Below are 21,874 nucleotides of genomic sequence, written 5' to 3'. Positions count from 1 at the left end.
CATCTTTTTTATATATTTCTAACGCCAAATTAGTGCCCCCCCTCTCTGTTTTAACCCTGTTTCTGTAGTGCAGTGCAGGGGAGAGCCTGGGAGCCTTCCCTCCAGCCTTTCTGTGAGGGAAAATGGCGCTGTGTGCTGAGGAGATAGGCCCCGCCCCTTTTTCGGCGGCCTCGTCTCCCGCTCTTAACGGATTCTGGCAGGGGTTAAATATCTCCATATAGCCTCCGGAGGCTATATGTGAGGTATTTTTAGCCAAAATAGGTATTCATTTGCCTCCCAGGGCGCCCCCCTCCCAGCGCCCTGCACCCTCAGTGACTGCCGTGTGAAGTGTGCTGAGAGGAAAATGGCGCACAGCTGCAGTGCTGTGCGCTACCTTTAGAAGACTGAGGAGTCTTCTGCCGCCGATTCTGGACCTCTTCTTACTTCAGCATCTGCAAGGGGGCCGGCGGCAAGGCTCCGGTGACCATCCAGGCTGTACCTGTGATCGTCCCTCTGGAGCTGATGTCCAGTAGCCAAGAAGCCAATCCATCCTGCACGCAGGTGAGTTCACTTCTTCTCCCCTAAGTCCCTCGTTGCAGTGATCCTGTTGCCAGCAGGACTCACTGTAAAATAAAAAACCTAAGCTAAACTTTTCTAAGCAGCTCTTTAGGAGAGCCACCTAGATTGCACCCTTCTCGGCCGGGCACAAAAATCTAACTGGCTTGGAGGAGGGTCATAGGGGGAGGAGCCAGTGCACACCACCTGATCGGAAAGCTTTACTTTTGTGCCCTGTCTCCTGCGGAGCCGCTATTCCCCATGGTCCTTTCAGGAACCCCAGCATCCACTAGGACGATAGAGAAAGGTATAATACATTGCTGCCCAGGGCGCCCCCCCCAGCGCCCTGCACCCTCAGTGACCGCTGGTATGAAGTGTGCTGACAACAATGGCGCACAGCTGCAGTGCTGTGCGCTACCTTATGAAGACTGAAAGTCTTCTGCCGCCTGTTTCTGGACCTCTGGACCTCTTCAACTTCGGCATCTGCAAGGGGGGTCGGCGGCACGGCTCCGGGACGAACCCCAGGGTGAGACCTGTGTTCCGACTCCCTCTGGAGCTAATGGTGTCCAGTAGCCTAAGAAGCAAATCCATCCTGCACGCAGGTGAGTTTACTTCTCTCCCCTAAGTCCCTCGTAGCAGTGAGCCTGTTGCCAGCAGGACTCACTGAAAATAAAAAACCTAACTTAAACTTTTATTCTAAGCAGCTCAGGAGAGCCACCTAGATTGCACCCTTCTCGGCCGGGCACAAAGATCTAACTGAGGCTTGGAGGAGGGTCATAGGGGGAGGAGCCAGTGCACACCACCTGATCCTAAAGCTTTTATTATTGTGCCCTGTCTCCTGCGGAGCCGCTAAACCCCATGGTCCAGACGGAGTCCCCAGCATCCACTTAGGACGTTAGAGAAAATAAGAATTTACTTACCGATAATTCTATTTCTCATAGTCCGTAGTGGATGCTGGGGACTCCGTAAGGACCATGGGGAATAGCGGCTCATCTAAAGAAAGCTTTAGGACTATCTGGTGTGCACTGGCTCCTACCCCTATGACCCTCCTCCAAGCCTCAGTTAGGATACTGTGCCCGGACGAGCGTACACAATAAGGAAGGATTTTGAATCCCGGGTAAGACTCATACCAGCCACACCAATCACACCGTATAACCTGTGATCTGAACCCAGTTAACAGCATGATAACAGAGGAGCCTCTGAAAGATGGCTCACAACAATAATAACCTGATTTTTGTAACAATAACTATGTACAAGTATTGCAGACAATCCGCACTTGGGATGGGCGCCCAGCATCCACTACGGACTATGAGAAATAGAATTATCGGTAAGTAAATTCTTATTTTCTCTAACGTCCTAAGTGGATGCTGGGGACTCCGTAAGGACCATGGGGATTATACCAAAGCTCCCAAACGGGCGGGAGAGTGCGGATGACTCTGCAGCACCAAATGAGAGAACTCCAGGTCCTCCTCAGCCAGGATATCAATTTTGTAGAATTTTACAAACGTATTTGCTCCTGACCAAGTAGCTGCTCGGCAAAGTTGTAAAGCCGAGACCCCTCGGGCAGCCGCCCAAGATGAGCCCACCTTCCTTGTGGAGTGGGCATTTACAGATTTTTGGCTGTGGCAGGCCTGCCACAGAATGTGCAAGCTGAATTGTACTACAAATCCAACGAGCAATAGTCTGCTTAGAAGCAGGAGCACCCAGCTTGTTGGGTGCACACAGGATAAACAGCGAGTCAGATTTCCTGACTCCAGCTGTCCTGGAAACATATATTTTCAGGGCACTGACAACGTCTAGCAACTTGGAGGCCTCCAAGTCCCTAGTAGCCGCAGGCACCACCAATAGGTTGGTTCAGGTGAGACGCTGAAACCACCTTGGGGAGAAACTGAGGACGAGTCCTCAATTCCGCCCTGTCCGAATGGAAAATCAGATAAGGGCTTTTTCAGGATAAAGCCGCCAATTCTGACACGCGCCTGGCCCAGGCCAGGGCCAACAGCATGACCACTTTCCATGTGAGATATTTTAACTCCACAGATTTAAGTGGTTCAAACCAATGTGACTTTTGGAACCCAAAACTACATTGAGATCCCAAAGTGCCACTGGAGGCACAAAAGGAGGCTGTATATGCAGTACCCCTTTTACAAACGTCTGAACTTCAGGGACTGAAGCTAGTTCTTTTTGGAAGAAAATTGACAGGGCCGAAATTTGAACCTTAATGGACCCCAATTTCAGGCCCATAGACACTCCTGTTTGTAGGAAATGTAGGAATCGACCCAGTTGAATTTCCTCCGTCGGGCCTTACTGGCCTCGCACCACGCAACATATTTTCGCCAATTGCAGTGATAATGTTTTTGCGGTTACATCCTTCCTGGCTTTGATCAGGATAGGGATGACTTCATCCGGAATGCCTTTTTTCCTTCAGGATCCGGCGTTCAACCGCCATGCCGTCAAACGCAGCCGCGGTAAGTCTTGGAACAGACAGGGTCCTTGCTGGAGCAGGTCCCTTCTTAGAGGTAGAGGCCACGGATCCTCCGTGAGCATCTCTTGAAGTTCCGGTTACCAAGTCCTTCTTGGCCAATCCGGAACCACGAATATAGTGCTTACTCCTCTCCATCTTATCAATCTCAGTACCTTGGGTATGAGAGGCAGAGGAGGGAACACATACCCTGACTGGTACACCCACGGTGTTACCAGAGCGTCTACAGATTATTGCCTGAGGGTCCCTGGACCTGGCGCAATACCTGTCGAGTTTTTAATCATGTGGAAGACTTCTGGGTGAAGTCCCCACTCTCCCGGGTGGAGGTCGTGCTGAGGAAGTCTGCTTCCCAGTTGTCCACTCCCGGAATGAATACTGCTGACAGTGCTATCACATGATTTTCCGCCCAGCGAAGAATCCTTGCAGCTTCTGCCATTGCCCTCCTGCTTCTTGTGCCACCCTGTCTGTTTACGTGGGTGACTGCCGTGATGTTGTCCGACTGGATCAACACCGGCTGACCTTGAAGCAGAGGTCTTGCTAAGCTTAGAGCATTGTAAATGTCCCTTAGCTTCAGGATATTTATGTGAAGTGATGTCTCCAGGCTTGACCATAAGCCCTGGATATTCCTTCCCTGTGTGACTGCTCCCCAGCCTCGCAGGCTGGCATCAGTGGTCACCAGGACCCAGTCCTGAATGCCTAATCTGCGGCCCTCTAGAAGATGAGCACTCTGCAACCACCACAGGAGGGACACCCTTGTCCTTGGTGACAGGGTTATCCGCTGATGCATCTGAAGATGCGATCCGGACCATTTGTCCAGCAGGTCCTACTGGAAAGTTCTTGCGTGGAATCTGCCGAATGGGATTGCTTCGTAGGAAGCCACCATTTTACCCAGAACCCTTGTGCATTGATGCACTGAGACTTGGCTCGGTTTTAGGAGGTTCCTGACTAGCTCGGATAACTCCCTGGCTTTCTCCTCCGGGAGAAACACCTTTTTCTGGACTGTGTCCAGGATCATCCCTAGGAACAGAAGACACGTCGTCGGAACCAGGTGCGATTTTGGAATATTGAGTATCCAATCGTGCTGCCGCAAAACTACCTGAGATAGTGCTACACCGACCTCCAACTGTTCCCTGGATCTTACCCTTATCAGGGAATTGTCCCAGTAAGGGATAACTAAAATTCACTTCCTTCGAAGGAATATCATCATTTCGGCCATTACCTTGGTAAAGACCCGGGGTGCCGTGGACCATCCATACGGCAGCGTCTGAACTGATAGTGACAGTTCTGTACCATAAACCTGAGGTACCCTTGGTGAGAAGGGTAAATTTTGACATGAAGGTAAGCATCCTTGATGTCCCGAGACATCATGTAGTCCCCTTCTTCCAGGTTCGCAATCACTGCTCTGAGTGACTCAATCTTGAATTTGAACCTCTGTATGTAAGTGTTCAAAGATTTTAGATTTAGAATCGGTCTCACCGAGCCGTCCGGCTTCGGTACCACAACAGTGTGGAATAATACCCCGTTCCCTGTTGCAGGAGGGGTATCTTGATTATCACCTGCTGGGAATACAGCTTGTGAATGGCTTCCAAAACTGTCTCCCTGTCAGAAGGAGACATCGGTAAAGCCGACTTTAGGAAACGGCGAGGGGGAGACGTCTCGAATTCTAATTTGTACCCCTGAGATATCACCTGAAGGATCCAGGGGTCTACTTGCGAGTGAGCCCACTGCGCGCTGAAATTCATTGAGACGGGCCCCCCACCGTGCCTGATTCTGCTTGTAAAGCCCCAGCGTATACTGAGGGCTTGGCAGAGGCGGGAGAGGGTTTCTGTTCCTAGGAACTGGCTGATTTCTGCAGCCTTTTTCCTCTCCCTCTGTCACGGGGCAGAAATGAGGAACCTTTTGCCCGCTTGTCCACGAAAAGACTGCGCCTGATAATACGGCGTCTTCTCATGTTGAGAGGCGACCTGGGGTACAAACGTGGAATTCCCAGCTGTTGCCGTGGCCACCAGGTCTGAAAGACCGACCCCAAATAACTCCTCCCTTAATAAAGCAATACTTCCAAATGCCGTTTGGAATACGCATCACCTGACCACTGACGTGTCCATAACCCTCTACTGGTAGAAATGGACAACGCGCTTAGACTTGATACCAGTCGGCAAATATTCCGCTGTGCATCACGCATATATAAAAATGCATCTTTTAAATGCTCTATAGGCAAAAATATACTGTCCCTATCTAGTGTATCAATATTTTCAGTCAGGGAATCCGACCACGCCAACCCAGCACTGCACATTCAGGCTGAGGCGATTGCTGGTCGCAGTATAACACCAGTATGTGTGTAAATACCTTTTAGGATACCCTCCTGCTTTCTATCAGCAGGATCCTTAAGGGCGGCCATCTCAGGCGAAGGTAGAGCCCTTACAAGCGTGTGAGCGCTTTATCTCCCCTAGGGGGTGTTTCCCAACGCACCCTAACCTCTGGCGGGAAAGGATATAATGCCAATAACATTTTAGAAATTATCCGTTGTTATCGGGGGAAACCCACGCATCATCACACACCTCATTTAATTTCTCAGATTCAGGAAAACTACAGGTAGTTTTTCCTCACCGAACATAATACCCCTTTTTTGGTGGTACTCGTATTATCAGAAATGTGTAAAACATTTTTCATTGCCTCAATCATGTAACGTGTGGCCCTACTGGAAGTCACATTCGTCTCTTCACCGTCGACACTGGAGTCAGTATCCGTGTCGGCGTCTATATCTGCCATCTGAGGTAACGGGCGCTTTAGAGCCCCTGACGGCCTATGAGACGTCTGGACAGGCACAAGCTGAGTAGCCGGCTGCCTCATGTCAACCACTGTCTTTTATACAGAGCTGACACTGTCACGTAATTCCTTCCAACAGTTCATCCACTCAGGTGTCGACCCCCTAGGGGGTGACATCACTATTACAGGCAATCTGCTCCGTCTCCACATCATTTTTCTCCTCATACATGTCGACACAAAAGTACCGACATACAGCACACACACAGGGAATGCTCTGATAGAGGACAGGACCCCACTAGCCCTTTGGGGAGACAGAGGGAGAGTTTGCCAGCACACACCAGAGCGCTATATATATACAGGGATAACCTTATATAAGTGTTTTTCCCCTTATAGCTGCTGTATAGTTAATACTGCGCCTAATTAGTGCCCCCCTCTCTTTTTTTAACCCTTTCTGTAGTGTAGTGACTGCAGGGGAGAGACAGGGAGCTTCCCTCCAACGGAGCTGTGAGGGAAAATGGCGCCAGTGTGCTGAGGAGATAGGCTCCGCCCCTTTTTCGCGGACTTTTCTCCTGCTTTTTTATGGATTCTGGCAGGGGTTAAATGCATCCATATAGCCCAGGAGCTATATGTGATGCATTTTTTTGCCATCCAAGGTGTTTTTATTGCGTCTCAGCGCGCCCCCCCCCAGCGCCCTGCACCCTCAGTGACCGAAGTGTGAAGTGTGCTGAGAGCAATGGCGCACAGCTGCAGTGCTGTGCGCTACCTTGTTGAAGACAGGACGTCTTCTGCCGCCGATTTTCCGGACCTCTTCTGCCTTCTGGCTCTGTAAGGGGGCCGGCGGCGCGGCTCTGGGACCCATCCAAGCTGGGCCTGTGATCGTCCCTCTGGAGCTAATGTCCAGTAGCCTAAGAAGCCCAATCCACTCTGCACGCAGGTGAGTTCGCTTCTTCTCCCCTTAGTCCCTCGATGCAGTGAGCCTGTTGCCAGCAGGTCTCACTGAAAATAAAAAACCTAATCTAAAACTTTCACTAAGAAGCTCAGGAGAGCCCCTAGTGTGCACCCTTCTCGTTCGGGCACAGAGATCTAACTGAGGCTTGGAGGAGGGTCATAGGGGGAGGAGCCAGTGCACACCAGATAGTCCTAAAGCTTTCTTTAGATGGGCCCAGTCTCCTGCGGAGCCGCTATTCCCCATGGTCCTTACGGAGTCCCCAGCATCCACTTAGGACGTTAGAGAAAGGTGGGTTCACCACAATGACTCCTGCAACTCTGTTTATAATGTGTGTCATTTGAGCCATGAGAAGCACTTTAATCCATTATTATTGATTCATACCACGGTACATTTATAAAGGTATTATTAATTCATACCACGGTACAGTTAGACAAGTGTAATGATATATGATGTCATCTCAATTCAGCTAGTATAATACTAGATCTGTGCCCTGATACCGCACCTTAATATGGAAAAATATATATAGCACTCTTGTACATGTGTCGTGATCCACACTATTCTTAACTTGTGAACAGAATTGATCCAATGCTATACTCAGGTGAGTTCTGATCCACACAGGAATGTGGGGATATACGATCAGGGATATGGAAATAACACAATCTGTGCTATCTTTAAATGTATGAAAAAGTATGGACCAACTTATGGAAGGATTGGTGGATCGTACATTTAGCTCCTATCCTTGATCTGGATCACTTAAATCAATTTAAGGGAGTATGAATATATAGTGCTATCACTGGTACCTTGAGTGGCTTTCACTACAAATAGTGATAATTAAAAAGAATGTGCCGATTTGTTCATGTATTTTTAGATGTTGCGCACCAATACTGTGTGAGACCTGAATAGATCAGAGCTATACCACATGCATTCAAAGTGTTGTGATAATATTCAATAAAATGTAACAGTCTACTCTGTCTAAATGTAACAGTCTGGTCTGTCTGTGAAAAGTGACATGCAAGTGTTACTACTTGTCCCTGTGATCAGGGGCGGATCCACAAGAAAATGATAGCGGGGGCACCATGGAAGGGGCAAGTACATTTCCGTGCGGCTTCGGTGCATGTGAGGTGGCGCTTCTTATACAATGCCCACAGTTGTAGTGCTCATTATGCAATGTCCACTGTACTGGTAGTGCCCCTTATATAGACCCCATAGTAGTGGTGCCCCTTATGCAATGCCCGTATTGCCCCCAGTAGTAATGTTGCCTGTAGTAATGCCCCCAGTCATTTAGCGCCCTAGTAGTTATGCCCCCAGTGGTAATGCCCCTGCAGTTATGACCCCAGTAGTTTACCCCCCCCTTAGTTTAGCCTCCCAGTGGTAATGCCCCCAGTAGTTTGCCTGCTTGTAGTTTAGCCACCAGTAGTAATGCCCCCTGTAGTTTGCCCCATTGTAGTTTAGCCCCTGTAGTTATGCCCCCCTTGTAGTTTAGCCCCCAGTAGTAATGCCTCCAGTAGTTTGCCCACTGTAGTTATCCCCCAGTAGTTTGGCCCCTGTAGTTATTCCCCCCTGTAGTTTAGCCCCCAAGTAGTAATGCCCCTGTAGTTACGCCACCAGTAGTAATGCCCCTGTAGTTACGCCGCCAGTAGTAATGCCCTCCTGTAGTTTGCCCCCAGTAGTTAGCCCCTTTGTAGTTGGCCCCCAGTAATAATGTTCCCCAGTAGTGTGCCCCAAGTAGATGCCCCCCAGTAATGTCCCCCAGTAGTAATGCCCCCTGGGAGTTTTCCCCCAATAGATGACCCCCCAGTAGTAATGCCCCCAGTAGATGCCCCCCAGTAGTAATGCCCCTTGTTGATGCCCCCCAGTAGTAATGCCCCCAGTAATAATGACCAGTAATAATGCCCTCCCCCCACCCAGTAGTAATGTCCCTTGTTGATGCCCCCCAGTAGTAATGTCCCCCCCGTAGTTTGCCCCCAGTAGATGCCTCCGCTGCACTGAGGAAGAGAAAACACAACATACTTCCCGAGCAATGTTCCCGCTTACAGACCGCTACAGTCCTCCTCTTGGCGCCTGCTCCACAGCACTATGAGAGAGACGTCATGACTGATGTCTCTCCCATACCGCACACCGCACAGTGACAGCGCCGGAGGCAGGAGCTCAGTACTGAGCTCCTGCCTCTGGCTTTCGGTGAGGAGAGACGGGCGCCCGCTGGTAACACAATCTCAGCGGGCGCCCGTCATCTCCCTGTGCGGCGCCGGGGGGAGGGGGGGAATGGAGGATGGAGGCCACAAATGACAGGGGGGGCACGGGCCCGAGTGCCCCCCCCCCCTGGATCTGCCACTGCCTGTGATAATGCTATACAAAGGCAACAATTGTTGCAATGAGGGCTCCTGAGTTAGAGTATATAATCTCTACTGCAGCGGTTATGAAAGAATGTATTTCATGCAGATATCTCTGTTTATAATTAACCCCATGCTGTATGGACATACACAATGAGGGGCTAGCTGTTTTATTCCACATGAGATATACTGGGATCCCAGATTGAGAGGGTTTAACTGATATCAACGTTCAGAATGAAGATAAATCCTGCTGCAGATAAATGGTGTTTCACTAGTGGGGTAACCAATTTCCCGTGCAGCTTATTTCAGTAACCCCTGCTGTTTCCCTAAATTCATATAAATGCTCCGCTGCTGTCTCTAATTCCTAGTTTATATAGCTTTGACAGGTATGATGCTGGTACTAATAAACAGATGACTGATATAATTGTTATTATTCAAGGGCAACAATTGTTGCAATAATGGCTCCTGAGTTAGAGTACATAATCTCTACTGCAGTGGTTATGAAAAAATGTGTCTCATGCATATATCTCTGTTTATAGTTAACCCCGTGCTGTATGGGTATACAAAATGAGGGGATAGTTGTTTATTCCACATGAGATATGCTGGGGCCCCAGACTGAGAGGGTTTAACTAATGACAGAGTTTAGAATGACAATAAATCCTGCTGCAGATACATGGTATCTCACTGGTGGGGTAACCGATTCCCCGTGCAGCTTATTTCAATAACCCCTGCTGGTTCCCTAAATTCATGTAAATGCTCCGCTACTGTCTCTGATTCCTAGCTTATATACTGTAGCTCTGACAGAAAGGATGCTGGTACTGGTACACAAATGACTGATATAATAATCACAACATATAACATTGCATTCAATAATTAGGAGTGTGGTGAGCCCGCCGAAACGGAGATGTGCACGTTTTGCTGTACGGGCAGCTTTAACGAGGCTGAACACGATTGCCTCCCGTGGCCGTTATTTGAAAGGATAAGTGTGACCAATCCCAGTAATGTTAAGGGTCACATGTTTTTCTCAACCAATCCCGGTTCCAGCACTTCAGACTCGGGCATGGTCACAGGACCCTTCTCCATCATCATGTTCTGACGTAGTATAAACAAAAGTCCCGATCACGTGTTCGGGGCTCCATCTTTTGTTACAGTGTAAATGCCGCTACTGAAAGTCACGTATATGTTCTGACATAGTATAAACAAAAGTCCCGATCACGTGATCGCGGCTCCGTCTTTTGTTACAGTGTAAATGCCGCTACTGAAAGTCACGTATATGTTCTGACGTAGTATAAACAAAAGTCCCGATCACGTGATCGGGGCTCCGTCTCTTGTTACAGTATATGTACCGGTGCTAAAGGTTACGTATATAAAAATAACCTTAGGTAAGTAATATCAAAGACTGGGAGAGTATCTCAAACGTATATTGACCATCAATTGATTGAAAATACAATATGTCAATAGAAGGACCATCTAATATAAATGCCTTCATACCATAACAGAAATTATATGGATTCAGCTAAAATATATTAATTTATTAAGCAACAAGCAGTTTCCTGGTTAGAATGTATAATATACTGGAAAAATATAATGGTAATAAATGATTGAATAAAATAAGAAAGTAAACAGGTGTAGTGAATTCTTAATCTGAAATAATTGTGTGTTATGTTACATTTGAATATCCTCACTGTGTTGCCCCCAAGATATATTTAATGTATTTTAACATGTACTGTTGATCCCCCTACATATAGTGTCTGGTGGATAAAATACTGATATTAAGTGGTTACATATGAAAAAATGACGTCAATTAGTGTGTGTGATAAACGTAATTATAGAGAGTAGAGTGACCGGGACCAGTCGAGATTTGAAACGTTAACATCAGTGGCACAACACTTTCAGAGATTTCATAAAGGTGATCCCACAGGTCTGAAAGTCTTTGGCATGAGACATATTCAGTTAGGGATTAGAGGAGGAGATCTAGACCAGGCACTGTTGAGATTTGAGATGAAAATGATATTCTTACTGAATACCCAACACCCTGAAGGTTTGAATGAAGCCAACAGTTATAATCCATTCCTATAAACCCCAGAATTTACTCCTGCTCACAACCATTTAAGTTATATTTGGAGAAAATAGCCTCCTATAATACTCCTACAAGCTTAGGTTGGAATAATTTCATATGAGATTGAAATTTGTTCCATTAGAAGTAGGTACATAACATCATCTAACTAAGTGATAGACAATAGAGGTAAACATCCAGTGGTATACAAATGGGACATAACCCCATTAAGAGGGGGTTGCAGTGTCATATAGTGAGTGTATCCCTATACAACGCCTAGTATCCTATACCTTCATTGCCCATTCCTACACTGTTCTTCAGTATTCACTGCAATATATATTTGACAATAGGAGATTCCCTTTTAACTTCAAATTATTTTTTTAATCAACAATTTTTCATAATATAGATTCTTTTCTGGTATTTCTTGGTCCTCCACTATTACATTTTGAAGAAAAAATTAAATTTTTTATTCTTATAATCTCTCTCTAAGACAATAACACTATTATATCTCATTCTTGGTATTACCCCAAACCAGGGGAATATTCACATATATATATTCTATTGTACCCTATACTCTCTTATTGTCTTAATTGAAATAGGTATCCGACACTATGAGATTCTAATTTATTCTCATAATTGTTGGTACACTTTATAATCTTTCCTCATACTGACCCTCTCTTGGAAAACCAGGGTACCACCCCATCATACTTCACGGTTCTTCACTATCACACACGGAATATAACATCTTGATTTCCTTACTTTCACTATCTCCCTTCAACATGATCAAATTTCCACTTAACAGTTGAGGCATCACCCCCAATCAGGGGATTTCTTTCTCTGCACTTCATTACATATATTTTTTCAGGTTTTCACCATCTTCCTCTTCTGATCATTATGATCCATTTTTCCTTTTTGTATTGTGGAAGATCCACATATGTCAGTAGTTTATCACACCTCCCCCTCTTTTTTTAAATTTTTTTCACGTTTCTCCTCACGTTTAGTCACTCTCCTCTCTATAATCACGTTTATCACACACACTAATTGACGTCATTTTTTCATATGTAACCACTTAATATCAGAGATGGAGCCTCGATCACGTGATCGGGACTTTTGTTTATACTATGTCAGAACATATACATGACTTTCAGTAGCGGCATTTACACTGTAACAAAAGATGGAGCCCGATCACATGATCAGGACTTTTGTTTATACTACGTCAGAGCATGACGATGGAGAAGGGTCCTGTGACCATGCCCGAGTCTGAAGGGCTGGAACCGGTATTGGTTGAGAGAAACATGTGACCCTTAACATTACTGGGATTGGTCATACTTATCCTTTCAAATAACGGCCGCAGGAGGCAATCAAGTTCAGCCTCGTTAAAGCTGCCCATACAGCGAAACGTGCACGTCGGCGTTTCGGCGGGCTCACCACCTTCCTAATTATTGAATGCAATATTATATGTTGTGATTATTATATCAGTCATTTGTGTGCCAGTACTAGCATCCTTTCTGTCAGAGCTATATAAGCTAGGAATCAGAGACAGTAGCAGAGCATTTACATGAATTTAGGGAACCAGCAAGGGTTACTGAAATAAAATAACGGGAAAATACTCGAATACAAGCGCTCAGTGTAGTTCCATAAAAATGATATACTTAATGTCCATATAAGACTGTAGGAGGAGTCCAACTTCACAAATGGGTCCTGCTGCTGTAATGTGGATCCAAATGGAAACTTCTGCTCCGCAAATTGACTCAGGATGATATACAATGGAAATAAAACATCATGGTGCAATATATCTTTATATAACGAAAGGTGATGTCACTTCTGGTAACAATGTATCCACTGTGAAATAAATGGCGTACCCCACTCACAGTAAAAATAGCATATCTCCGCATATAATGGTATCTTTGCCTCTATCACACAAAAGAGCCGTGACGATAAATGCGTACCATTACTCACTCAAGAATGGGCGCTGATCCTCATATAACGGTTTCTTTTCACGCTGCTCCACAAATGTATATACGGGTGGTGATAAAATAAGAATTTACTTACCGATAATTCTATTTCTCATAGTCCGTAGTGGATGCTGGGGACTCCGTAAGGACCATGGGGATTAGCGGCTCCGCAGGAGACTGGGCAAATCTAAAGAAAGCTTTAGGACTATCTGGTGTGCACTGGCTCCTCCCCCTATGACCCTCCTCCAAGCCTCAGTTAGGATACTGTGCCCGGACGAGCGTACACAATAAGGAAGGATTTTGAATCCCGGGTAAGACTCATACCAGCCACACCAATCACACCGTACAACTTGTGATCTGAACCCAGTTAACAGCATGATAACAGAGGAGCCTCTAGAAAAGATGGCTCACTACAGCAATAACCCGATTTTTTGGTAACAATAACTATGTACCAGTATTGCAGACAATCCGCACTTGGGATGGGCGCCCAGCATCCACTACGGACTATGAGAAATAGAATTATCGGTAAGTAAATTCTTATTTTCTCTAACGTCCTAAGTGGATGCTGGGGACTCCGTAAGGACCATGGGGATTATACCAAAGCTCCCAAACGGGCGGGAGAGTGCGGATGACTCTGCAGCACCAAATGAGAGAACTCCAGGTCCTCCTCAGCCAGGATATCAATTTTGTAGAATTTTACAAACGTATTTGCTCCTGACCAAGTAGCTGCTCGGCAAAGTTGTAAAGCCGAGACCCTTCGGGCAGCCGCCCAAGATGAGCCCACCTTCCTTGTGGAGTGGGCATTTACAGATTTTTGGCTGTGGCAGGCCTGCCACAGAATGTGCAAGCTGAATTGTACTACAAATCCAACGAGCAATAGTCTGCTTAGAAGCAGGAGCACCCAGCTTGTTGGGTGCATACAGGATAAACAGCGAGTCAGATTTCCTGACTCCAGCCGTCCTGGAAACATATATTTTCAGGGCCCTGACAACGTCTAGCAACTTGGAGTCCTCCAAGTCCCTAGTAGCCGCAGGCACCACAAATAGGTTGGTTCAGGTGAAACGCTGAAAACACCTTAGGGAGAAAATGAGGACGAGTCCTCAATTCCGCCCTGTCCGAATGGAAAATCAGATAAGGGCTTTTTCAGGATAAAGCCGCCTATACTGACACGCGCCTGGCCCAGGCCAGGGCCAACAGCATGACCACTTTCCATGTGAGATATTTTAACTCCACAGATTTAAGTGGTTCAAACCAATGTGACTTTTGGAACCCAAAACTACAGTGAGATCCCAAAGTGCCACTGGAGGCACCAAAGGAGGCTGTATCTGCAGTACCCCTTTTACAAACGTCTGAACTTCAGGGACTGAAGCTAGTTCTTTTTGGAAGAAAATTGACAGGGCCGAAATTTGAACCTTAATGGACCCCAATTTCAGGCCCATAGACACTCCTGTTTGTAGGAAATGTAGGAATCGACCCAGTTGAATTTCCTCCGTCGGGCCTACTGGCCTCGCACCACGCAACATATTTTCGCCAAATGCGGTGATAATGTTTTTCGGTTACATCCTTCCTGGCTTTGATCAGGATAGGGATGACTTCATCCGGAATGCCGTTTTTCCTTCAGGATCCGGCGTTCAACCGCCATGCCGTCAAACGCAGCCGCGGTAAGTCTTGGAACAGACAGGGTCCTTGCTGGAGCAGGTCCCTTCTTAGAGGTAGAGGCCACGGATCCTCCGTGAGCATCTCTTGAAGTTCCGGTTACCAAGTCCTTCTTGGCCAATCCGGAGCCACGAATATAGTGCTTACTCCTCTCCATCTTATCAATCTCAGTACCTTGGGTATGAGAGGCAGAGGAGGGAACACATACACTGACTGGTACACCCACGGTGTTACCAGAGCGTCTACAGCTATTGCCTGAGGGTCCCTTGACCTGGCGCAATACCTGTCGAGTTTTTCCCAACGGTTTATAAACAAGTGGAAGACTTCTGGGTGAAGTCCCCACTCTCCCGGGTGGAGGTCGTGCTGAGGAAGTCTGCTTCCCAGTTGTCCACTCCCGGAATGAATACTGCTGACAGTGCTATCACGTGATTTTCCGCCCAGCGAAGAATCCTTGCAGCTTCTGCCATTGCCCTCCTGCTTCTTGTGCCACCCTGTCTGTTTACATGGGTGACTGCCGTGATGTTGTCCGACTGGATCAACACCGGCTGACCTTGAAGCAGAGGTCTTGCTAAGCTTAGAGCATTGTAAATGTCCCTTAGCTTCAGGATATTTTTGTGAAGTGATGTCTCCAGGCTTGACCATAAGCACTGGATATTCCTTCCCTGTGTGACTGCTCCCCAGCCTCGCAGGCTGGCATCCGTGGTCACCAGGACCCAGTCCTGAATGCCGAATCTGCGGCCCTCTAGAAGATGAGCACTCTGCAACCACCACAGGAGGGACACCCTTGTCCTTGGTGACAGGGTTATCCGCTGATGCATCTGAAGATGCGACCCGGACCATTTGTCCAGCAGGTCCCACTGGAAAGTTCTTGCGTGGAATCTGCCGAATGGGATTGCTTCGTAGGAAGCCACCATTTTACCCAGAACCCTTGTGCATTGATGCACTGAGACTTGGCTCGGTTTTAGGAGATTCCTGACTAGCTCGGATAATTCCCTGGCTTTCTCCTCCCTGAGAAACACCTTTTTCTGGACTGTGTCCAGGATCATCCCTAGGAACAGAAGATAAGTCGTCGGAACCAACTGCGATTTTGGAATATTGAGAATCCAATCGTGCTGCCGCAACACTACCTGAGATAGTGCTACACCGACCTTCAACTGTTCCCTGGATCTTACCCTTTTCAGGGAATTGTCCAAGTAAGGGATAACTAAAATTTCCTTCCTTCGAAGGAATATCATTATTTCGGCCATTACCTTGGTAAAGACCCGGGGTGCGGTGGACCATCCATACGGCAGCGTCTGAACTGATAGTGACAGTTCTGTACCATAAACCTGAGGTACCCTTGGTGAGAAGGGTAAATTTTGACATGAAGGTAAGCATCCCTGATGTCCCGAGACATCATGTAGTCCCCTTCTTCCAGGTTCGCAATCACTGCTCTGAGTGACTCAATCTTGAATTTGAACCTCTGTATGTAAGTGTTCAAAGATTTTAGATTTAGAATCGGTCTCACCGAGTCGTCCGGCTTCGGTACCACAACAGTGTGGAATAATACCCCGTTCCCTGTTGCAGGAGGGGTATCTTGATTATCACCTGCTGGGAATACAGCTTGTGAATGGCTTCCAAAACTGTCTCCCTGTCAGAAGGAGACATCGGTAAAGCCGACTTTAGGAAACGGCGAGGGGGAGACGTCTCGAATTCTAATTTGTACCCCTGAGATATCACCTGAAGGATCCAGGGGTCTACTTGCGAGTGAGCCCACTGCGCGCTGAAATTCATTGAGACGGGCCCCCCACCGTGCCTGATTCTGCTTGTAAAGCCCCAGCGTATACTGAGGGCTTGGCAGAGGCGGGAGAGGGTTTCTGTTCCTGGGAACTGGCTGATTTCTGCAGCTTTTTTCCTCTCCCTCTGTCACGGGGCAGAAATGAGGAACCTTTTGCCCGCTTGTCCATGAAAAGACTGCACCTGATAATACGGCGTCTTCTCATGTTGAGAGGCGACCTGGGGTACAAACGTGGATTACCCAGCTGTTGCCGTGGCCACCAGGTCTGAAAGAGCGACCCCAAATAACTCCTCCCCTTAATAAGGCAATACTTCCAAATGCCGTTTGGAATACGCATCACCTGACCACTGACGTGTCCATAACCCTCTACTGGTAGAAATGGACAACGCACTTAGACTTGATGCCAGTCGGCAAATATTCCGCTGTGCATCACGCATGTATAGAAATGCATCTTTTAAATGCTCTATAGGCAAAAATATACTGTCCCTATCTAGGGTATCAATATTTTCAGTCAGGGAATCCGACCACGCCAACCCAGCACTGCACATCCAGGCTGAGGCGATTGCTGGTCGCAGTATAACACCAGTACGTGTGTAAATACATTTTAGGATACCCTCCTGCTTTCTATCAGCAGGATCCTTAAGGGCGGCCATCTCAGGAGAGGGTAGAGCCCTTACAAGCGTGTGAGCGCTTTATCCACCCTAGGGGGTGTTTCCCAACGCACCCTAACCTCTGTCGGGAAAGGATATAATGCCAATAACATTATAGAAATTATCAGTTGTTATCGGGGGAAACCCACGCATCATCACACACCTCATTTAATTTCTCAGATTCAGGAAAACTACAGGTAGTTTTTTCCTCACCGAACATAATACCCCTTTTTGGTGGTACTCGTATTATCAGAAATGTGTAAAACATTTTTCATTGCCTCAATCATGTAACGTGTGGCCCTACTGGAAGTCACATTTGTCTCTTCACCGTCGACACTGGAGTCAGTATCTGTGTCGGCGTCTATATCTGCCATCTGAGGTAACGGGCGCTTTAGAGCCCCTGACGGCCTATGAGACGTCTGGACAGGCACAAGCTGAGTAGCCGGCTGTCTCATGTCAACCACTGTCTTTTATACAGAGCTGACACTGTCACGTAATTCCTTCCAACAGTTCATCCACTCAGGTGTCGACCCCCTAGGGGGTGACATCACTATTACAGGCAATCTGCTCCGTCTCCACATCATTTTTCTCCTCATACATGTCGACACAAAAGTACCGACATACAGCACACACACAGGGAATGCTCTGATAGAGGACAGGACCCCACTAGCCCTTTGGGGAGACAGAGGGAGAGTTTGCCAGCACACACCAGAGCGCTATATATATACAGGGATAACCTTATATAAGTGTTTTTCCCCTTATAGCTGCTGTATAGTTAATACTGCGCCTAATTAGTGCCCCCCTCTCTTTTTTAACCCTTTCTGTAGTGTAGTGACTGCAGGGGAGAGCCAGGGAGCTTCCCTCCAACGGAGCTGTGAGGGAAAATGGCGCCAGTGTGCTGAGGAGATAGGCTCCGCCCCTTTTTCGCGGACTTTTCTCCTGCTTTTTTATGGATTCTGTTAGGGGTTAAATGCATCCATATAGCCCAGGAGCTATATGTGATGCATTTTTTGCCATCCAAGGTGTTTTTATTGCGTCTCAGCGCCCCCCCCCCCAGCGCCCTGCACCCTCAGTGACCGGAGTGTGAAGTGTGCTGAGAGCAATGGCGCACAGCTGCAGTGCTGTGCGCTACCTTGTTGAAGACAGGACGTCTTCTGCCGCCGATTTTCTGCACCTCATCTGCCTTCTGGCTCTGTAAGGGGGCCGGCAGCACGGCTCTGGGACCCATCCAAGCTGGGCCTGTGATCGTCCCTCTGGAGCTAATGTCCAGTAGCCTAAGAAGCCCAATCCACTCTGCACGCAGGTGAGTTCGCTTCTTCTCCCCTTAGTCCCTCGATGCAGTGAGCCTGTTGCCAGCAGGTCTCACTGAAAATAAAAAACCTAAACTAAAACTTTCACTAAGAAGCTCAGGAGAGCCCCTAGTGTGCACCCTTCTCGTTCGGGCACAGAGATCTAACTGAGGCTTGGAGGAGGGTCATAGGGGGAGGAGCCAGTGCACACCAGATAGTCCTAAAGCTTTCTTTAGATGTGCCCAGTCTCCTGCGGAGCCGCTAATCCCCATGGTCCTTACGGAGTCCCCAGCATCCACTTAGGACGTTAGAGAAATTAAAATAAAAACACTTTATTTAAAATACATACAGGGGACCCCACATACAACTCAGGGGTGGAAAGTGTAACAACTGGTAGGCCGTCGGCCGAAAACGGCACTCGCCAGCTAGATGAAAAGACACAATTCCAGCCTCAAGAGGAGATGTGTATGAATCCACCTGTCAGATCTATTCCAACGCGTTTCTCCCCTTTTGGTGGGGCTTTTTCAAGGAACAAGAGTGCTCAATATCTGAGCCTATTTAAATAAAACCACAGGAAATCGTTACCAATACAGGTTTAATTGGTTCAAATTGGAAACAGACGGGTTGCCTAGGTAACGCGTCTCCACGTGTACCCAGAACCCCGTGCGGTTTAGTTAAACTATGCTGGCGTGTGTGTTCACGGACGGAAGAACACTTCCGCCTGTCCTGAGCATCTCCATGGTGACGTCTCCTGACGTATCAACGGACTTCCGCCCACACCCAGCGTGCGAGGGCAAGAACCCGCACTGACGGACTTCCGCCCTCAGTACCCAGCGCTAACGGACTTCCGCCTTCAACCCAGTGTCTCAATTTGATCTCTGGTGACTTAACTGGTTATACGTGTTACTATGGTAACGTGCCCGCAATAAACGAGCATAATATTATTATAACAGACAGTTTCCTGGGTAATATTACATTAATCACTATATACTGACATAAGCTGCACGGGGAATTGGTTACCCCACTAGTGAGACACCATTTATCTGCAGCAGGATTTATCTTCATTCTAAAGGTTGATATCAGGTAAACCCTCTCAGTCTGGGATCCCAGTATATCTCATGTGGAATATAACAGCTAGCCCCTCATTGTGTATGTCCATACAGCACGGGGTTAATTATAAACAGAGATATCTGCATGAGATACATTCTTTCATAACCGCTGCAGTAGAGATATTGGGGCAGATGTATTAACCTGGAGAAGGCATAAGGAAGTGATAAACCAGTGATATGTGCAAGGTGATAAAGGCAGCAGCCAATCAGCTCCAATATGTAAATTAACAGTTAGGATCTGATTGGCTGCTGCCTTTATCACCTTGTACATATCACTGGTTTATCACTTCCTTATGCCTTCTCCAGGCTTAATACATCTGCCCCTATGTACTCTAACTCAGGAGCCCTCATTGCAACAATTGTTGCCTTTGTATAACATCACAGGGACAAGTAGTAACACTTGCGTGTCACTTTTCACAGACAGACCAGACTGTTACATTTAGACAGAGTAGACTGTTACATTTTATTGAATATTATCACAACACTTTGAATGCATGTGGTATAGCTCTGATCTATTCAGGTCTCACACAGTATTGGTGCGCAACATCTAAAAATACATGAACAAATCGGCACATTCTTTTTAATTATCACTATTTGTAGTGAAAGCCACTCAAGGTACCAGTGATAGCACTATATATTCATACTCCCTTAAATTGATTTAAGTGATCCAGATCAAGGATAGGAGCTAAATGTACGATCCACCAATCCTTCCATAAGTTGGTCCATACTTTTTCATACATTTAAAGATAGCACAGATTGTGTTATTTCCATATCCCTGATCGTATATCCCCACATTCCTGTGTGGATCAGAACTCACCTGAGTATAGCATTGGATCAATTCTGTTCACAAGTTAAGAATAGTGTGGATCACGACACATGTACAAGAGTGCTATATATATTTTTCCATATTAAGGTGCGGTATCAGGGCACAGATCTAGTATTATACTAGCTGAATTGAGATGACATCATATATCATTACACTTGTCTAACTGTACCGTGGTATGAATTAATAATACCTTTATAAATGTACCGTGGTATGAATCAATAATAATGGATTAAAGTGCTTCTCATGGCTCAAATGACACACATTATAAACATAGAGTTGCAGGAGTCATTGTGGTGAACCCACCTTTTAATTAACTTAGTACACTAATTTCTCACCCTTTATCACTTATATGTTTGTATGTTATTTTTTAACCTCTATATTTTGCTGTATGTGTCCTAGATTAGGGACTGTCTCAATATTAATATAAGCAATAAAAAGCTAAGTTTTATTATATTCATTAACCAAATAAATTTGATTTGTGCACCCGACTCATTAACCGCTTCTTCAGTTCTTCACCTTTGCCATATATTTGGTTGCAATAGGGTCGCACCCCCAGAGAGGTATAAGGTCTACTTAGACACATGAATATTGGGGTTCTAATAGGTTAGCCTATACACAATATTGACATATATTCTTTCAGTCTGCAGATGCATTTTCTCTGTTCTATTTGACATTATATAATACTTGTTTAAGCTGCTCCTGGCTGCAACATTCACTCTAACAGCAATGTAAAAGTCCCTTACTATATGTACAAATCTCAGCCAGTGTCTCTGTATCTCTGCATATATTAACTTCAGTGTCTACTAAGCTCTAGCAGTGAGGCGTTAATTAGGGCTGTGGCTGTAGTGTGTCACTATGTTGCAGGGCTACACTGGGTGATTTATTTTTCACAGACCTCTCATAGTGGTTTGCTTAGCTGGGATGTTTGCTCCTGTAATCACCAATGCCTCACTGTCCTCTTCCTCTGTGGAGGTTGCCAGGTCTCTGTTACTTGTGGAGAGGAGAGCCTGCTTCTTCGTGGGCTGATCACTGCTCATCTTTAGGGGAGGAGCTGCATCACCACTCCCTTCTCTGTCCTCTCACCTAAGATGGCTGCTCAAACTGCCGCCAACTGTCACATTAGCCAGCATGAACCAGCCTCTTTCTGGTGCTGCATGTGACCTCCAATTGTCACACTTGCCAGCACGACCCATATTAGATCCACCCAAGTTGGCATATTATCGTAACACGGGGGTCCATGTGGGCACAATGGCACTGTACACAGTTGGGGTATAACACAAGCAACTGCCTTTGCTGGGAATTTCTCTTTTAAGGGCCTAATTCAGAACGTTATGCAAACCCAATGGTTTGTGTACAGCTCAGACTGAGAGATCTGCGCATGTGCATATCTCTTACTGCGAGATCATATGCAGTGTCACCAAACCACAGCATAATTGACATGCGGTGGCTGTTTGAGCATGAAGCAGGGTGGGCAACGAACAGCACTGGAGAAAACAGG

At 46.7% G+C, this 21,874-nt stretch overlaps 1 protein-coding gene across 1 annotated transcript in view; it reads right to left on the bottom strand.

Annotated features, from left to right (window-relative positions):
- MYO1D (myosin ID) overlaps window positions 1-21,481 on the bottom strand; it is a 341,746-nt gene extending 320,265 nt beyond the window's left edge. Inside the window, exon 1 of the mRNA XM_063959995.1 lies at window positions 21,272-21,481. The gene's annotated coding sequence lies outside the window, so the exon portion shown is untranslated. The remainder of the gene's footprint in view (window positions 1-21,271) is intronic.
- Window positions 21,482-21,874: the final 393 nt, after the last annotated feature.

The sequence above is a fragment of the Pseudophryne corroboree genome, chromosome 3 (assembly GCF_028390025.1).
Source record: "Pseudophryne corroboree isolate aPseCor3 chromosome 3, aPseCor3.hap2, whole genome shotgun sequence".
In the NCBI taxonomy this organism is placed as follows: Eukaryota; Metazoa; Chordata; class Amphibia; order Anura; family Myobatrachidae; genus Pseudophryne; species Pseudophryne corroboree.
Note: the sequence above shows the minus strand (reverse complement) of the source record. Positions and strands in the feature narration are given on the sequence as shown.